The sequence below is a fragment of the Falco rusticolus genome, chromosome 1, assembly GCF_015220075.1.
Source record: "Falco rusticolus isolate bFalRus1 chromosome 1, bFalRus1.pri, whole genome shotgun sequence".
Taxonomy (NCBI): Eukaryota; Metazoa; Chordata; class Aves; order Falconiformes; family Falconidae; genus Falco; species Falco rusticolus.
In genome coordinates this window covers 49,971,642-49,989,059 of record NC_051187.1, presented here as the reverse complement: position 1 = coordinate 49,989,059, position 17,418 = coordinate 49,971,642, and the positions used below count along the sequence as shown (strand labels likewise).

Below are 17,418 nucleotides of genomic sequence, written 5' to 3'. Positions count from 1 at the left end.
AATCACTTAACACAAATAAGACAATCAATAATAATAAAAGATAAATTTTTTCAAGAGTAACACACTTTCCATTCAGAACTAAATGAGTACCTACTTGATACGCTTCCTTGCAGCTACAATACAAATACCTTTTTACTTTACACAGAGGTTCCATGAAAAGCAGCCTTCAGAAAGTCAGTCTCACTTTTTCTTGTTTCAAGTGGTTTACTATACTGAGCCACTCGGCAAGAAAAGCAACAGGAGAGGTACACGGTCTCTTGATTTTTACGTTGCTGAACTCAAGTCAGAGAACTGCATAGCTCTTTTCCCCGCACACTTCCCTTCTTCACAAAAAACTTTTTATTGTGCTTTAACAGAAGGTCAATGGCTATCACTTCTCTACTCTAGCACAATGGTGAATTGAAACAAGAACCCATAGCTGTTTGGACCGACAAAGCAACCAGTATGTCTAAGCCAATAAAGCGATTTGTTCATTAAAGCTACTAATAAAGCAACCTTTTGTTAGTCTATGAAACATCAGAAACCTCACAGAATGCATTTAACTATGCTTTCTTAAAAATCACCAACTCAAAAGTTCTAAAATCTGTTAACTTCTCCACTTCCTTAAACTGATCATAAAAAACCTCAGCACTGACTTTTTAAGAGACAGTAAGTGCGATGCAAACTCTCGTGCCTATTAATCAACAGAAAAGTTTAGGCTTCCTGGTGAAGATACACCCCTGCCAAAAGGTCAAATTTATCATATTAATGATTTATACAAAGATTCATCATAAAATGTATTCTATACAACACTGACAACCTATAATAAAGAGAGCACCATAATTCCATACATCACTACTCACTCAGTTTGGATCCAAAGGTTCATTTGGATTTGACAAAGAAAAGAAATGAGAGGAGCTGTAGTGAGCAAACATCAAAATGCTCTGAGTATTTGTGTCTATTGCTTCCAACTGAACTGAAGGAAAGTTTGAACTTAATTCCCCAGTGCTCCATGTTGTTATGTGGTGGGTTTTCTAACTATTCTTGATACCCAGCTCTAACACGACTATGGTCATGCCAAGCAAGATCAGTATTTTTGCCCTAGTAATTTCAGCTGAAAGAATTAAAATGAAGTCTCCTCCCCATACTCACAATTTCTAAACTTAGTTCACTAACGAGCCAGCTCCATTATTCTGTGATTAGAGACTGGGAAAAAAAAAATTAAAAAAGCATCTTCCCATCTAGTCAGGCAGATATAGTTCCTCTAGGACATTATATTTAGAATCTGTCAAAGACATTCTTACCAGCAGTAACATATAAGTATTGCTTGCTTCATAACACACTAACACAAGACAATGAAGCAAAACAAGATGTAAGGGGAAAAAATTATGTATTTGCACTCTATTACTCATATTTAACAGTGCAATGCCACTTGCCCCAGCATCAAACCAGCGTAGAAGCAATCTGAAATCATTCTTCTACTACTATTTCTCATCTACTTATTGTTGTCAAGCATAGGGCCAACTACTGGGGGTTTTATATGTACAACTACCCAAGCAAAAACAAACAAGCAAGTTTCATCCTTGTTACCAGTTTCTCAGAGACAAGATTCCCATTTGTTACACTGCACATGGCATTTGAAATCCCAGTGAAAGTTCTTGTAACAGAACGATGGTAAAATATTTGTCCCCACTCAGAGATATTTGCAATTCGCCAAGGTTCTGTCCTTTACTATTCAGAAAAAATAATCTGTATTTACAAAATAAACAACTCTGCTATCTAGGACACTGACAGCATCCCTCCACCTACACTGTGTCTCTCACTATCAAACCATGAGATTATATCCCCCTTCTGGAATTAAATGCTTATTCGAACAAAAACACTTCAATAGCATGTGAAACTTTTCAATTAAACAGTTGTCAAACAGGCTGATAAGGCACAAAGACAACTGATAGCTGAACCAAGAGTCATACAACAAGTTTTGCAGTCTTCCTAGCCACTACCAAATAGCTCATCACTGAGTAGTCAACAAGCAAACTACCATCACATTTCATAGCAAAAATGGACAGGGCATTTTACTTAATTGTAAAGTTTCAACCATCTTCTAAGGTTTTCACTTAAAGCTTTTCTTGGACTTTGGAGTCTTCTGCCTACCACTGCACTACCGACATGTACTGGCAAAGAAAACAGCAGTACAGTAACTCCTGCAAAGGCACTAACTCTAAAGAGAGTTACACAACGCTTTTCCTATATCCTTCTTGAGAGCAAACAAACATGACTTCTAAACAGCGATTAAAAAAAAAAGTTTAAACATAATGCTTTCCTAATTAAGTTCTATATTCCTATTTTGCTAATTCCCCCTGCCAATACCTGATCAAGACTTTCAACAGTTTTCAGACATGTACGTTTAGGCTTAAGAAGATCCATACAGGAATGAGACCTCCATAACACAATATGCTGCTTGATATTGTGATCAACTGCACTTTTCAGTTAGCTTAACTTGCAAAATTAATCCTCTGCTTCGGTTCAATTCTACTCCTCTCACAGTACAGTCAATGGACTTTATGTTCCTAAATGACTGAAGCGTACTTGAAAAAATCCTGCTCTTCAGAGATTAGCTTCCTGCTCTTCCAAATAAATACATACAACCTTAGACTGATTAAAAGATCCTGGTACTTTTTAAATTGTGTTATCAATGAAAAACTGACAATCAGTTTTGTTCTGAAGCAGCAAAAGTACATCACTAAGAAGCCTGACAAATTTATATTTGTAGCTACTGATGCAGCAAACATTTAAGCAGACACTTAGTTTTCTACCAGTATTCTTATGACCAAACTTAAGTGCACACGCCAGTGATTGCAGGATCAGACCTGGATTTCATTTATCTATCTTTACCAGCATTCCACAAGAACTGATATCATTGCCCATCAGTAGTGGCCACAGAAAATTAAATACTGAATTAAAATCTATCACAAGTGTCTTCAGATTTTTCTTTGTGGCAGTGATCAATTTGATAAAAAAAATACAAAAATCTATGATTATTATTTAAAATCAGGTTTTAAAGAAACACTTTAAATTACAAGCCATTAACACTTCAAAAGACCTAAAGATGTAGCTTGCAGAACCTATTTCTTACACATTTATCTTCTACAAATCACCCAGTTAAATAGTCTTTAGAGGTTTACAGAAAACCAGTAAGCACTAAATTTACTCTTCTTCACAGAAGTATTCATATATATGATGATAATTTTAAAAAATTAAGTTAACAATGCACTATCAACACAGCAGATCAAAAGCCAACTTCAGTTACAGAAGCTGAATTTTTGTTTGCTTCACTTGGTTGCAACACTTGTAATACTAACATAGGAAACTCGCTAATTTTCATTTCAGAAAGATCCTCCTGTTTCTTTAGTACTATTGTTTTATGCTATGTATCATCGAGACACTAAAACTTAAGAATTGCTAAGCTGATGTTCTAACCACATTAATAGATGGCCACAGCTATACAGTAATTGCCATTTCCTGGAGACACAGGTGAGAATCCTTATCCTTACTTTAGTACCCGTCATTTCCACAGGGTCAACCAATTCCTCTGTAAACATCCCCCCTATAAATTCAGTTGCAGTTGCTATTCCTAGGGTTGATTTCAATCCTGAAACGCTAGCAAGCACTGGTGCCCAAACAGCACCTCTCCTTTTCAATTAAAATCAGGAAAAAAAAATATCAAGCAGTTAGTGAAGAAATATCTGTCTTACAGATGTGCGCTGTTTCAGCAAACATTACTGAAGCATCAAGAACCAGCACCTGAAAAATAGTCTCTTTCAAACCAAAGAGCCCAATATCAAGAGACTATGCCAGAGACAAGTGACATGAAAAGCGCAGGATAGTAACTGACTGACAGTTCATTGACCCTTCCAACACAAACACCAGACAGCAGCAAATGAAGCTACTAGGAGCCACCTTTAAAACATGAGTGACTCTTCAGGCAACAGCCAGCAGACCTGTGGAATTTGTCGCGAAAGGATACAATGGAAATGAAAAATTTACATGGGTCCAAGGAGAAATTGGACAAGTTCACAGGAGAACAATCATTCACGTCTTTCTGAATAAACCGAAACAATCCCTGCTCAGAGATTCCATGAGCTGACAGTAGCTGGAGAGAGAGCATGAGAAGTACCTAACGCTTATCTTGTTCTCAGTGTTCCCCATGGATCCACTTAGGGATGTTTTTGAGATGGGTCAACGTGAAGAATTAGGGAACTTCTCTTTCATGGTTGCTATCCAACACAGGACACTATGCTAGAAATAATGCCAGTGTGATTCAATACGGCAATTCCTCTCATAAGCACATTTTAAAACAGAACATTCCAATATATAAAAAAAAAAAAATTAATGTTTGGATCCCCCCCTCCCAAAACTGCCAGCTTGATAAAATACACTGAATTCAAACATTTTAATGAGGTTGACCTTTCAGTCAAGACATTAGTTACAAAGTTATTACACTTCTACTGGAACAACATTAATTATTCTTCACCAAAACATCTACAGCAGTTTCATAGCTTTGCCTCCTACGCACTGTGCCTGCACATGCTCCCGGTGGGCAGCAGAACGCTCTACTACCAAACAGCCCTGGCTGCCATTTTTCTCCTCAGAACAGCTAAATGACTCACTCTGGGCTGGGTTTGCAGGTTGGTTTCCTTCCTGAAAAGGGATACAAAAAATAGATGGAAGAACAAGTCGCAGGCGTCAGCCTGTTCACTAATACGCTCCTGCTTGCTCCCGCTCCACTGCACATCTCGCAGTGTTTCAATCATCTGAATTCAAAACCCGCTAGACCTTAAATTCAAAGCCTAAGAAAGACTACCTGAGCACACGTTTCTCAGCTGCCCACCACACAATTTGGGGGAATGGAACAGAGCCAACAAACCTAAATCACCAGCACCTCATTTGGAGCAAATCTGGTACTTTTGCATTCTCTCATTTTGCTAGCAGAAATCAGAAATTGGTTATGTCAGAGGAGCGAGAGAAAAAAGTTAATTTGTCAATATTAAAAAGTTACATTAACCCCCTACTAAAAATACCTACTAATAGAATGTGAGAAGACAGAGTACTTACCTACCTTTAAAAGAGCCCGTAAATATGATTTAGCGTGTTACAAACAAACAAGTCTTTCCTGCATCACTAAACCTAGCTGAAACAATTGTTTAGAGAGTATTATTGTAAAACATAGGCAGGTTGATACCAGCGAATATACACAGCATGGTTTCTGGAAAGGAAACACTGTTTTTTAGTCTAGTAGAATTTTGTAACAACAACAGTGAACAAAGGAGAAATTGCTGAAAAACTGACTTTCAAAAAGCCTTCCACAACGTCTCAAGAGGGCATTAAGTAAAATTAATTTTGGTGTTAGGGGAAAACATTATTCGCATTTAGACGCCAGCAGCAAAGCATCAAAAGAAAAAGCAGTAAGTGGTCTGTTAACGTGCAGAAAAGGGTTAACAGCAGAGGGCCATGGTTTTGTACTAGAACTACTTCACATATTCCCTAACGGTCCAGAAAGCAAAAGTGGCAGAACTCACTCACATGAAAATTAAGGTTAAGACTAGAGAAGAAACTGTAGGAAGGTCAGATAGTATAACCAAGCTAGATAAAAAGGGAAATACACAACAGACAAACAGATCAATCAACAAGGTATTGCATGTCAAGGTGAATATACTACTCACCAACTATCTGGATTTTAACAATGAATTCAGAAAGAGACACATTCACCCCGGAGAGTCCATTGAAAAATTATATTCAGTAAAAAAAAAAAAGTTAGGATCTAGATAAAATGTTCTGGAGATATTACAATTGGTACATTACAAACTGAACACAGCATTCCAAGTAGGCACTTAGTAATACAGCGCCCCAAGTAGGCATACAATGTAAAAAATGGTTTGAAATGCTAATTAAACTGAAATAGTTTCAAACCAAGTGAAACTTGACAACAGTCACCTTAAAGGGGATGCCACGAAACATCAGAAAGATCAGGTATGGTCTATTTAAGAGACGCAGAATAATACAAAGGAAAAGGTAGTAAAAAAACATAAAAAGAACTTTGAGTTCAACTGGAGTTTTATAACAAAAGGACTATATTCAAATATACTATGGGATTAAAACATCACAGAACACAAGACATTACTATGAAATCCATGATTAATATGAGACAATACATTTCCATACAACAATTGCTGAGATCCCCAAACTTGGTTAAAAAAAATAAATCATTTAAACTACAAACCTAACATACTTTCAAAAAGGATTACATGTTTTATTACACACCACAATAAGCCGTAACAATTAAGACTGATCTTGAAGGACAGTGAGCTACTAGAAGTTTTATACATGAAAATTTTCAGTGGCGCTACACACCTTTTCAAAAAGTGATTCTGAAAAGAAAGACAAAAAGATACGTGTCCTGTAACAAAATCCTAATTCTTTTCTGGAGATGGTAACTAATAGGCAGAGCGAATAGCACAAGAGTTTTAACTCTCAGCTCTACAATCACTAGAATTCTTGAATATGACTTCCCCCCCCCGGCACCAGCAAGCATACACATAGCTCTGCAACAGTGACAGCACATGCCGCCCTTAGCCCAGCTAGCAAACTAAAAAAAGTTTGGTAGATTATCCAGGGAGCAGCACAGTAGTCAGGCTGCAGGATCTGAACGTATCATGATAAGGGAGGTCACAGAAGATAACAGGACAGTAGAGGACTCTTACTGCAGTGCTGGGATACAGCAGCAGACAGGATACAAATCTACAGAAACTGGATTTTGTTAGCTCTGCTGCTCATAGAACAATTTGTTTCCCTTGTGTTTTACAGATTTGAATACTAATATTTCTGCACACTGTAGCTTTGATCACTGCGTTAAATGTAGCTCTACTGAACGAAAGGATTAGTTTGTCCAGATTGGCACAGCTATGACGGTGATAGGAAGAGAACCCCAGGGAAAAATCTTTGAAGATCAAGTGCATGCTCAATTTTGTAGGCTGAACTGGCGTTAGTAGCTGAAGGTGGTTTTTGTCATAGATATAGTTTACAGTATGATACATATGACAATACTGCAGTTTAGTATACAGATTATAAACATTTTTAGATTACTTAAATTTGTCTTGCTGTTAGAAGGGGCAATGCCACACTCCCCTTACCCAAAAGGCTAAGAAGTCAGGCAGCAGTAGCACTCGTGCTGGTTCACAACCAGCTGTTTGGAGCACAACCATAAAAGCCAAAACGGGATGAGTGGGAGCAAAATCACTCCTTTTGGTTGCAGCACATACTCCACACTGGCTTCAGCCGGTCATCAAACCACAACCGTGAGTTTTCTGGGCACAGTTAAGCTCATCTAATGGCCAGCCAGTGCTCAAAGGATTCACTACCAGCTGTGCATCCCCCGTGCCAGCTCTAACACACATCCCGTGTCACATGGAGCCAACTCAATGCGATGTTTAGTTCCCTTTTCACTTAAATTCAGGGAACTAAAATGGCAGAAAACCAACAGTACAAAATCTATTACCAAAAAGTCAGATTAAACCAATAGCTAGCACAGAAATAGGTTGGGAGTGGGAGAGGCTGTTTGGAACCATGCTTTTCAGCAGCAACTAAGCAGGTCACACACAGTATGAATGACAACCCCACAAAGGACATTGTGAATACAACAAACATCTCAGGAACCTTCAATTTTTGCAAATTTCAAAACAATTTTATGAAAGGTGGGTAAATCGTTTTCAAGTTAAAGTTTCTCTCTTTAAAATCTTTGCCAGGTCATGCCTAACCTACACAATCTATTTTGTTCCCACCACACTGCAGAGTAAACAAACAATAGGAATGAGAAGGACCAAAATGGTAACATTTCTTTTGTGCCACCAAACAAGCTTTTGTTTTTCCAGTCATTCCCAGCACCCTTTTGAAAGGTTCCCACAGCAGGTGTAAACAACTCGTAAGCTGAGCAGGATGACTGTACATACCTCCTACATAGGCAGCCGGCAACCGCAGCACGTAGCTCCCCTAACTAGACAGCCACACATCTGCCCCGTGACATGGGACACCACCCACCTCTACCCTTCAAACACAAATCCTGCCTGTGCTCCTGAGTCATACTGAGTGTCACCTAGCGCTCCCGCCAGGCACAACCAAACATCAGTCATGGCTGAGCTTAAGTCTGACCCTCAGTTATTTCAGTATCAGCCCACTTCTTTTCTGTTGCATTTTAAGAATTACTTGATTTCAAAATCATCAAGCATAATGGTATTCAAAAGGACAAATAACAACAAAACAATGTGCAAGATTTACCATGGCAATAAGCTATAAAGCTGGGAATAAACACAAAACCTGAAATGAAGAAACAGTATGTCCTGGAAACAAACCAAATGTAACTGTGAACGTAAGTTGTTTTGATACAGCAAGCCATGTCTAAGAACCACCCTAGTTTTACTGCACCCTCAGGTATGTAAAACTTTCAAAATTAAGCTGAACATCTAGACAAGCTAACAAACTGCCATTATGGAGATAATCGGGGTCATTAACACAAACACTCTTTGTATTACAGGTTTGAAAAATGGAAAGTTCAGACACCTGTCTATTAGGGCCCACATAAGTTATTCTTAGTGGGACCTATTTCACACATATTATCACTTCCCTGGAGACACATCATGTCAAAACATAGCTAGAATTACTACTGAGTTACTAAGGGGCTACCAAAGCCTGCATGCTACTCTCGCCATGTTTCATGAACACAAAGTGGCTGTTCAGGACCATGTGCCATACAGCTGGCAGTGCAGAGCAAGTCCAGAGCAAGACAAAGCCCAGCAAGCTGGGAATCAAGCAGTGACTAAATCTAGCTCTTAACCAGATGAGAGAGAGCACTCCGCTCAGAATCCACTCGCTACCATGGGTAACACAACTAACACGCCATGAAAGCAGAGGGGGTACAACTGCCCCCTTATACCAGAGACTTGTCACAAGGGTGTGCATCTTCCCCTGCTCCTGGCTACACAGAAAAGTTTGAAGTAGTTTAAAGTCTGGAGTAGGGTGAAACACAGAAGGTTGAATCCTCGTCTCCTTCCCCTAGGACTCTTGCAACAAGTAGCAAGTTAGGAGAAAAGCAATTCCCAAACATGGTGCCCCAAACAAACTGATTACTTCAAATTCCATCTTGCTGAATTATCCAATAGGGTCTGCTATCTAGGTATATGGAGAAATTAAGTGTCAAAAGTTTCTTGGCAAAAAAACCCCACAAGTCAAACCAAACCAAAACAAAAAAAAACACACACACACACAAAAAAAAAACAAAAAACCCACACAGAGCAACTTTGCTTTAGCATGATTTAAAAGATGCCTAAGATGCCCCCTCAAGATCCATAAAAACTGTCACTATTGTACTCTGCAGTAAAGAAAAAAGTTACCTGTCACTGCAGTAATCTACCCACTCACAGAAATGCCACAGATCTGAAGACATATTCATCAGCTTGAAGACATATTCATCAGCTCTGGCAACAACAGGCAAAACTGCCACAGCAGAACTCAGAAACAAACGTTACAAATAACTTAGACGAGGATTTCTCCACGATCACAGTTTCAGGGCCCTTTTCTATTGCGGTAGAAGCTCTCTTGCTTTGAGTATCACTGCATGAGTTAAAACAAAATGACAACATATAAATAAGAGAACTAGGCACCATGGTAAACTGCAGGTTTACTGACTGCCTGACCCAAGCTCAGGGCCACAAGTTAACGTTGCTTAGCAAAGCCACAGCACTTGGTAAAGCAAAGGTGTAACCATCCTGTCTTCAACAGAGATTCAAAAGCATGCCAAGCTACGTGGGACCATACTGGCCACAAAAGATGAGTCACATTTCTTCAGAGAGGCCTGGATCCGAAGTTGTAGTTTTGGTTATCATTATTAAGTGGTTACAGCCTTGAACACTGAAGAAAAAAAAAATTTCTTTTAAAAACCAGCCTTATTTAGGCAATAGAGACGCCAACAAAAGCCTGTACCCATTACTGTCAGGTCTAGCAAAGAAATGCTAGATTTTGCAGCTACTGCAATTGCTAGTGAGCGACTTCTGACGCATGAACTATGAATGCTGAAAGGCTTGCACTTGCCAGCGAACACATTGAGCAGCTCGCCCTCCTAAAAAGGGAAGTTGGGAAAAAGCTTGAAACCTTTTCTTCCCCACTGGCTTTGGCTTGTGCTGTTTTAGGTTTGTCAGTCCTTTAGTAAGACACATAGCTTGCCCTAAGTAGCCTGTTTATTTCTGAAAACATCGTGACTTATTTTCATTCCTGCAGATATCTAAAGGACATGCATTTATCCTATAAAGCATATGACATATTTTACATAAAGAGAAAAATATCCTTTCACATGCCGTTTATAGTATGTCAACCCCCCTGTGAGCGTAGGCAGAACCTGCATGCTACAGCAGATCTAAGCATAAAGTTGCACCTTAAAGAAAACATGATAGACTTCATCCCGCAAAACGCATGCTCCAAAAGTATTCTCCAGCAACAGTGAGAACACAGCGCCCATGTGTGCAGTAAGGACAATATGCCAGTCAAAGAAGGCAGATTTAAGGAGATACTGTCAACAACACACACCCTGGGTTTGCAGCTCCTGTCCTTCAGAAATTCAAAGCAATAGCCACAGCCTACAACAACCTGAACTCTGTATGACTAAGTTCGGGAGTACTTAATCCAAAAAAAACCCCGACATTCCATGTGCAGTCAGCTCTCCACCGCCACCTTTAAGCTCTTTGATAATCCCAGCAAGGGAACACCTAGGGCAAGTCTCTGGTAACCTGTTATCACATCAAGGTCTCCTCCCACCTTACTAGCCACTCTGAGTGACTTTTCCAAAGGAGTAATGCTGAACAGGGAGAACCACAATCCTTGACATCGGACCAAAAGGCTGAGGAATTGGAGAAGAGACCATAGGAACAAGCATAATGACAATCCCAGGATCAGTTCAGTTTCCCAAGTTTCAAAGAGACATCCATGTTTAAAGAGGGGGACCAAGGAAGGGAAAGAACGAATCCATGATTATGACCCAAGATTATCGCAGTGGCAAGATTCATTGCTCAAGGTATACAAAGTGAAATAGAGGAAATTTTTGCAACAATTCCTTCCCCCAATGTCCCCCTCTCCATAGCTCCAGCTCCACAAGGCCAGGTCTCACCACAGCACATGCAGCTTCACCTGTGGGCAGCTCTCCTGCCTTGGTAAGGAGGCAAATCTTGTACTTGGAAAGTGTTGCTTCAGCTGTATGCCCTGCCCTCTGAGCACACCTCACATCAGCCTGCCTGCGCTGACGAGCGCGTAGCCTCCTCAGTGCTGCTTCTCCAGAGAAGCAACAGGCAGCTCACACCGTATTACTGCAAGGTTTTCAAGAAGGCAAGTACTTCAAAGCATTCACATTTTGGATGACTTAGAATAGCCGGTCTTTAAAGAGGAAGCATTACTTAACCTTAAACTACCTCAGAGTGTCCCTCTGCTATAAGCAGCCATCCAATTGCAAGTGATAAAGCAAACCAAATTCACGTAGGCCAGCTTAGCAATCCACTACCTGCTGCATGCTTCCCTGATACTGCAGCTGCTAGAAAGCAGCCTTTTGTGACCAACCAGAAACACAGCTCAAGCAATTTCAAGAAACACATTACTTCCACCCCCCCTCCAACATCCTCATGACCCCATGCCATCTAGGGCACATAAAAACATCAACCAGTGTCATAATAATGTATTTGGGTTACAAAATCTGAACAGCACCCTCAGCCTCTTGCGAGGTTAAAGGGAAACTGCCTTTTTTAAATACAATCTGAAGTAAATAGCACTGCAAAATGCATTGTACCGGTACAACTCTAATCACAGCCGAAAGTGAAAACAGCACATATAATTAAAACATCCCATGCTGCTGCTTTTTAAGGCTGCATTTGTGGTTGGTCAAAAAAACTGGACAAATTTTGCAAGCTAGCAGTGCAACAGCCACCGCTGGAGGGATTTAGGAAGAGGGGAAAAAAAGAGCTGTTTGAGAACAAATCTTGCCCTTGGTAGCTAATTGTGAGCATGCACCTGCATCACATCATAATTGCACCAGCAACATCACACACACCAACGCTCCTCATCCTCGAGCACAAAGCCAAGCATCTTGGTTTAAGACGCAGGCAAAGCTTCTCTGAATTAAGCAAGCTAGTTTTGGACAATAAGGACTATTTCACACACCTCTTCCCAGCCAAGCTTGGGTGCTGTATTCTCTAGCTGACTGTAACATCTTCAATTGCCCCAGCAAAACCTTATGGAAAAAATATTGTTTCACCCTTGTAAAAATAACTGCAATTTTTTCAGTGAAAACAAAATATTAAAGAGCTACTGAATAATAAAGACTTGTCTATTCTGCAAAGATCAGCAGTCTTGAAGAGATGACCACATATTATTTGTCACAATGAGCCTGATCAAGATTGAACGTAGTAGTTCCTTTTTATTCTGATATTCCTTACTTTTGAAGTACCTGACCATACAAACTAAATTATAACATAACATACATACATTGTTTCCAAATCTAATCAAGCTCTGAAGAGAAACCTGCTATTTCAAAGTAAATATAGAGAGGAAAAAAAAAAAATTAAAACCACCCACCCACAACATTATTAGGCTTTTTTAAGCATAAACTTCAGGTATATGGGCTGCAAGTGGATGTACTTACAGACATAAATCATATACACATTACTGACAACAAATGGCAAAGACTATTAGAAAATGCTTCATTGCAACATATGCATTGATACAGGATGAACAAGCGGAGTGGCTGATCAGAACTACTGCTGGAAGAACTAGGCAGGATTCACAACATCACAACAGAATAATTGCTGCCATTCTCTCTCCCTGCCCAAGAAATGTTCCCTCGCAAGTGAGGTTCAACACTTCTCACACTCATTACAGCCAAAAATGCTTTGCGTATGCAAAGTTCTCAAAGGAGAAAAGCAAATGTGTCCTTTAACATTTAAGTAAGCATCTAATCAACCTAAGTCTATTTACTGATTCCAGCTGATGAGAGAACAGAGCTAAAACCCTGTTACTCTATTATTTCACCCATAATCCATACGAAGTGAAAACTGGAGAACTGCATTTCATTTCCTATTGAACACCAAACTGTGACCGGTAGGTAGTGGACAAGGATCAAGTATTTTTCCTCTCTCCTCGTACAGGAATTAGAAGGTATTCAACACAGCTGACAACTCATATATTCAAAATGAGTCACTAAGCAGTGAATTGCACACTCTTCCCTCAAAACCACCAAACACGTTGACCCAAGAGGAAGCCACTAAGGCTTGCCAAATGCACAGAAATGACACAGCCCTAGAACACACACTGACAGTGACCAGAAGGGTGTTTGGGGACAGGGACGTGTAAGCATATAGTGCTGCCTACAGCACTTCACAGACATCCACTGCTGATCACCGAGAGACATGGGATAACTGCGCTACAGTGACTTTTGCTTTAAGCCAGAACAGCCCACGTAAAAACCAGCGGCCATACCACCACAAAGCAAGACCAAGAAACTGGTTAACAATAAGATAACTTCTACGCTTATGTGGTTCTAGATCTTCATCAGACAAATATTTGAAGCCTTTGTAGCCTTTGCTGTCACAAGAGACTATCCTGAAGTCTGTAGAAGTGATCCTGGTAAACAGATTTTGTCTATCCTGTGACTACCTGGAGTATTTCAGTACAGAACCATCCCATCAGTTTCCACAAATTCACTAAATCACAATACTTGCTGTCACAGAAAAGCATTTTTTCAAGAGCGATTCACAAAACCCTCATCACCTCTTTCAAGAATTGTAATACACAGGCCACATAAAAGAAGGCTGAAGCAGCTCTGCAGATAGGGTCTTAATGTTATTTTTATTTCAAATGTAATGTACATATAGTCAGTTAACAAGCATGTGTTCTTCAGAAAAAGATCCAGATTAAACTTGTTTGTTAAATACAGCCTGAATTTAAAAACGTGGTGACCAAAACATACTTAACTTAGTTTACTTTAAAGAGACAGAAGAATAGCGTCCCTCTCTGTTCAGTAACATCGCCAAGCCTAAATCATCACAGACCATTCCTTTCTTTTACTGATTCAGAGAGAACAAATTCCACTGAAGTAATTAACAAAACTTCTACAAAGTACCACGTGTGTACGTAATGAGGGGAAGTAAAGTTAATTTGTCAGTCTAAGACTCTAAAGACAAAAACGATTTCTTTCCCTAAACTAAAAAGCTACTTATTACAAAACCTTCTCTAACAGTAATGCAAATGAAATTCACATACTTTCTGATAAACACTTATGTTTCCAAACAGACACCACTGTAATACTAAATTATTCAGCTTGAACAAAGGAACTACATTGATTAGATCTAAGCTGCAACAGGACAGGAGGAAAACCTTAAACCTTGACAAAAGTAATTTTAATAAACTGATATATCTTCTTGAGATATTTATGAACCAGGAACACCAACAAGAATGCATAAGTGCCATCAAGAGAGAGAACCAGGCTGCCACTAATAACACAGGATGACAATGGAGTGGGAAAGGGCAGACTTAAGTTTGGAACCAGGATGCAACATAAAAGCAAGCGTAATCACCGTATCAAAAAAAAGGACCTTTTAGCTCCTGTAGATATTAAACACAGCATAGCATCAGCCACCTCCTTAACACCATGGCCTGAAGAAAATGTAACTTCCTTTCCTGACCTCCTCGTTCCAGGGCCAAGAAAACCAGAGAGTTAACTGAATGGCAAGTTCATCTTCTTTCAGACCGCCCACCCCGACTCCATCCCCCTTTTTCAAAACAGCACCAACGACAGGGGGCTGAAGATACAGATTTTTTTGTCTAAAAGAAGAGTCTTCTTACCTGTCAACCTTCTTGGTCTCAAAAAGAAACTGCAAAATGTCAGGTGCCCCATCTACCTTTGAACTTCCTACTGATGTCTAGGTTTTCCCAAGTTTTCAGAGGCTCTCTCTTTCTCAGTGGAACAGACAAGTACACAGTTGGGAAACAGACTGTAAGTACTCTCAAATGCGTAGCACGAACAAACTAAAACACAGAGCAAGCACACATTGCTGGAATTCTGGAGTATGGCTTTCCATTCACACACATGTATTTTAGACCTTCAGCCACCATACATTTCTACTACAATTTGTTTTCTCTGTTTTCAATTCCATCCACTAAAGGAAGCGCAGAAGAGCAGGACCCTAGCAACTGACCCACAGGATGTCCACAAGCTGTTCATTCTTCTCTTAATGAAGAGCCAGAGAAATCCTACAACCCTTCCCTACGAAGTCTTTCTAGGCTCTTTCCAGGGAGATGCAGAGAAAACTCATGCGGACAACAGGTTTTGCACAGCGTTACAATTTCTGGATCCTCTGATCCACTGAGTCTGAACACTGCCTCATCAAATAAAGTGACATTCAACCTACTCGCTTCAATTTTGAGAACATGCTCCTCATCTGTAACAAACCGTGTATAAATTTTAACTACTGAATAGCGCGATGTAACGCTGACAGACACAGATGCTCCTTTCCCGACTTTACTGCGGTGGTGTTTTCTACGGTTAAGAGCAAGTTAAGATACTCTATTAAAACAATCTAAGCTTTGCTGTAGTCTTATCTCAGAAGGAAATCCTGCACGCTACAGAAATACTAAAAAACAAAGCAGAACAAAACCCAAGCAAAGGGAGTCCCGTTCCCAAACGAGACCCTTCGCTCCCCAGCCTCAGAGCAAGGCTTGGAGCTGGAGCCAGGGCACTTGCTGGTGCCTCACGAAGCAGCAACTTCTCCGATAAACAGGAAGAGCCAACACCACTTCTGGCTTTCAAACTGCATGAAAAAAATGCTTTACGTGAAAAAGCAACTCCTGCATAACGTTTTCCCGTGACAACAGCAGCAGCACTTTCCACCCAAGTGTTATGTAAATGAGCACGCAGGAGGCAGCCACAGGGTCTATTAGGAGCCACTCAACCCTTTAAAGAAGAAGAAAAAAAAAAAAAAGAAAAAAAAACCACCCGACGCGGGGGGGTGTGAAGCCCCGCCGGCCCCGCGGCCGTGCGCCGCGCCCCCAGCCTTGCACAACTTTCCGCCCCGGCGGTTCCGCTCGGCTGCCGCGGGCGGGGACGGGGGGACGGCGGGGTCCCGAGCCCTCCCGCCGCCGCCTTTGTTCGCAGGGGCCGGCGCTCGCGGGCGGGTACAAAGGGGGCGGCAGAAGTTGCGACGGAGACCTCAGCCCCGGCCGGGGGCGGCGACGCAGCTCCCCGGCTCCTCAGCCTGCGGCGGGCGGCGGCGGGGCGGGGGCCGGCCGGCCGCGGGGCACCAGACCGTGCGCAGCCGGAACGTGTGCCGCATGGGAAGCGCCGCCGCCGCCGCGCCCCCCGGCAGCCCCGGCGCACCCAGCCGCCCCCCCCCCCCCCCCGCGGCTCCGCTCGCTCACACTCACTTCTCGGGACGGGCTCCGCTGGGCTCTCCCTCCGCTCGGGGCGCGCACGCCTTCCCGCCGGCGGGGCGATGCCGGCGGCGAGGCGAAGCCCCCCTCCCCCGGCGGGAGGGGGCCTGCTGCCCCCTGTCCCGGGGCTGCCGCCGGGGGCCGGGCGGCTTCAAGGGGGGAGGCGGGTCCAGCCCCCCGCGGGCGGGCTGCGGGCAGGTGGTCCTCGGGGCCGGGCCCCGGGCCCGCTCCCCCACCCCCCCTCCCCGGCTGCGGCAGTCCCGGCGGCTCAGGTGCGCCGCCGCCTCCTCTCACATGGAGCCGCCGCCTCGCCGCCCCTGGCTGCCCCCCGGGCCGGTCCCCGTGTCGCCGCCGGCCGGCAGGCGAGTGCTCCGGGCCGCGGCCCCCGCCCCGCTCTCGCTCTCATGCACTGCGGGCGCCGCCGGGCCCCGGCTCCAGCGGCCGGGGGGGGCCGCTAGGGCCCCAGCCGGGCGGCACGGGGCAGCCGGGCGGCGGGGCTCGGCGCCGCGGCCGCTCCGCTCTCCGGCATGTGGGAGCGGCGGGGCGCTGGGCGGCGCGGCGGGGCAGGGCCGGGCCGGGCCGGGGGGCCGGGCGCGGGGAGAGGGGGGGCGGCGGGCAGCAGCGCCCCAGGATCCGCTCGCTTCCTGCGGCGCCGGGAGGGGGCGGGGAGGGCGGGCGGGCGGGCGAGAGAGAGAGAGAGCGCGAGCGCGGCGGCGGCGCGCGCGGATGACAGCCGTAACCCGGCAACAGGCCCCGCCCTGCCCCCGTGCCGGCGCGGGGCGATGACGCCACGGGAGGGCAAGGTGGAGCCGAGCAGGTACCGCCGCGGCCGCGCGGTTCAGCCCGGGACAAGGGGGCGGGGTCAGGCGGCGGGGCCGGCCCCGCCCCGCCCTGCGCGCAGCAGCCGCGGCCCGGCTCGCCCCGCCC

The 17,418-nt window shown here is 43.4% G+C and overlaps 1 protein-coding gene across 1 annotated transcript in view; it reads right to left on the bottom strand.

The window, feature by feature from the left end:
- Window positions 1-16,981, bottom strand: part of FBXW7 (F-box and WD repeat domain containing 7) — a 191,311-nt gene extending 174,330 nt beyond the window's left edge. The window contains exon 1 of the mRNA XM_037378640.1: window positions 16,486-16,981. The gene's annotated coding sequence lies outside the window, so the exon portion shown is untranslated. The remainder of the gene's footprint in view (window positions 1-16,485) is intronic.
- Window positions 16,982-17,418: the final 437 nt, after the last annotated feature.